Raw genomic sequence first — 2,500 nt, forward strand, 5'->3', positions numbered from 1 at the left:
AGTTCCAACTGTTTCAGTCAGTGTTACAAGCAACAGACCATTTCTCTGGCAAGTCTGTGGTTGGGGGGGGGGGGGGGAGCAGAATTTGGGATATTTCAGTTTCTTAGGTGAGGAGTTATAAAGTATGCTAAACACCACAGCTAAAAACACTGGTTTCAAATTTTGGCACAAGGCCAGCAATTTCAGGGACAGGGCATGTCAATTACAATGACCCCAGCACTCAACTGGTACTTATTTTAATTTTAGTACAACCCCTCTGTGTTGGCCCCTTGTGGGCGATAAAGAAATCTGGTACTTATTTTATCGACCCTGAAAGGATGAAAGGCGAAGTTGACCTCCGTGGAATTTGAACTCAAAATTTAAATAGGAATAATATATTTCTAAATCTCTCACAGAGATTTATGCATTAGCAGCACGATAAAGTGTTGTCAACTTAATTTGACAGTCCCATAAAAGGAAAGAATGCTACTATTATTTAGCACTAGGAAACACCATTTCCTGTTGGACTTGACACATTTTCTGTGTCCTTATGTTTTCAAAGTGGCGACAAGGGCTAAATAACAGTAGCATTCTTCCCTTTTATGGGAGTGTCACATTAAGATGACAACATGCTATCACTTTATCAAAATTTAAAGATGAAATGTTAAATAGTTTGTTTGGTGTTTTACATCACAGCTAAACTATAAAAATAAACTAATCTTTTAAAAAATGTAATTAATATGTAATATATAGTATAATTATAAACAGGGCAAAGTTTAGCAATTTCTCCGCAGACTGGAAAAAATGATGAACAATCTTAATCGATTTTTGAACCTTATTGGGTTCTCATCAGAGACATCTACATCATTCTGACAAACTCCAGAGAAACAAGCAGCCGAAATGCTTATATTACTCAATAAATGTAGCAGTTACTCTATCAAGGACTCCCTAATTTGTATACCAAAAGTGTTTAAATCTCTATAAATACCAGTGGCCTGTCAATGGGGGATTTTAATACAAACTGTCTAATCAATAATGAATAACTATATCGATCATTTGATTTCTTTTATTTCACTGTTGTCAACTAAGATAGAAGCTTTGTATGTCTACCAACTCTTTCATTAAAATGTAACACCTTTAAGGTATGGCGACAGTTAAAATATAAACAATTATAAAATTCTATTTAGATATCTGAAAATATATGGTGAAATATGTGGATGTTATGTAGTTACAAGTGTATTAAACCAAGTACTTATATGGGTGAGTGCCACACTTAGTGACTGGTGTAGCAGCATCAGGGACAAAAGAGAGGTTCTAGAAAGGAGTAACTGCAGAGGCATCAGTTGATGGACCTCGTTATGAAAATTACTGAAAGAGTTATGACTGATTAGGAAGAAAATTAGGTGAAACATGAAGTTATCTGGGTTTGTGTCCAACCAGAGTACTACTGATACTCTCTTCCCAATGAGATAACTATATGAGATGTACTTAGCTAGGAGTATACCACTTTACCAAGAATTATACACTTTGAAAGAGGCTTCAAGTTTCCATGGTGTCTACACTGGTGGCCACTAACTAAACTAGGAGCAAATGAAGTATTTGTGAAAGTAATGAAAGCCATGTTTAGAAATGCTGTCAGCAGAGTGAGAGTTCAATAAGGAATTTAGTGTTTAGGCAAGGATGTATAAGATTCAGTTATCATACTCTGCTTGAGTATAATTTAACTCTCTTAGCCTTAAGAAAGGAATTTAAGTCTGGCTGACTAATGGGAACTCCCATATGGCAATGATCTAGTTCATGTAACTGAATCCACAGAAGATGTGAAGAATAAATTCCAGATACAAGAAGCAAAACATAGAATCGAGAGTTAACTTAGTAAAGTTTTTAGTAGGAAAGAAGACAGAACCCTATTCTCATGAGGGAAAATGGTCATGAAGAATATACAGAATAAGAATAAGTGGAATTTTTATATAGTGTACTCTTTTACTTGTTTCAGTCATTTGACAGCGGCCATGCTGGAGCACCGCCTTAAGTGTACTTAATGTAAACTATAAAAATGCAAGAGATATCGTGGATCTCAGGTAGGCTATTGAGGAATATAGACTTTGAATGATGAGAAATGTATGGGAGCAGCTAGCAATACGTGTGAAATAGATCCCTTCCAATGCTTTGAAGGCTACCTCAAACCATTTTTGGGTATTCCAAAAATATAGTCACTAGAGTAAGAATGGAAAAAAGCTTAGTGATCCATTACATGTGTTAGCAACAAAGGGCTTCTCTTTCTCTCTCTCTCTGAGTGAAGGGCAGACTGTATGATGCTTGTGTATGAAATGTAATTCTGCATGACAACAATATGTGGGTCTCGAATACGAAGGGTCTGTGGAAGCTGGAAAGGAATGAAGTGGGCATGCTCTGCTTTGTGTTCATGAATGATGAAATACAAATGAGATGAGGGATAAGCTGGGTATAAGAGAAATCAGATGTAGTGGGTAAGGGTGGAGACTATGATGTAGGGACATGT

General features: G+C 36.3%; 1 protein-coding gene across 1 annotated transcript in view; it reads right to left on the reverse strand.

Moving 5' to 3' along the window:
- LOC106880089 (two pore channel protein 2) overlaps positions 1 to 2,500 on the reverse strand; it is a 14,857-nt gene that overhangs the window by 2,857 nt on the left and 9,500 nt on the right. The window contains exon 1 of the mRNA XM_089366146.1: positions 1 to 2,500. This exon is cut by the window's left edge and continues 2,857 nt beyond it; it is cut by the window's right edge and continues 9,500 nt beyond it. The gene's annotated coding sequence lies outside the window, so the exon portion shown is untranslated.

This window comes from Octopus bimaculoides, chromosome 18 (genome assembly GCF_046866305.1).
Source record: "Octopus bimaculoides isolate indiv1 chromosome 18, ASM4686630v1, whole genome shotgun sequence".
NCBI lineage: Eukaryota > Metazoa > Mollusca > Cephalopoda > Octopoda > Octopodidae > Octopus > Octopus bimaculoides.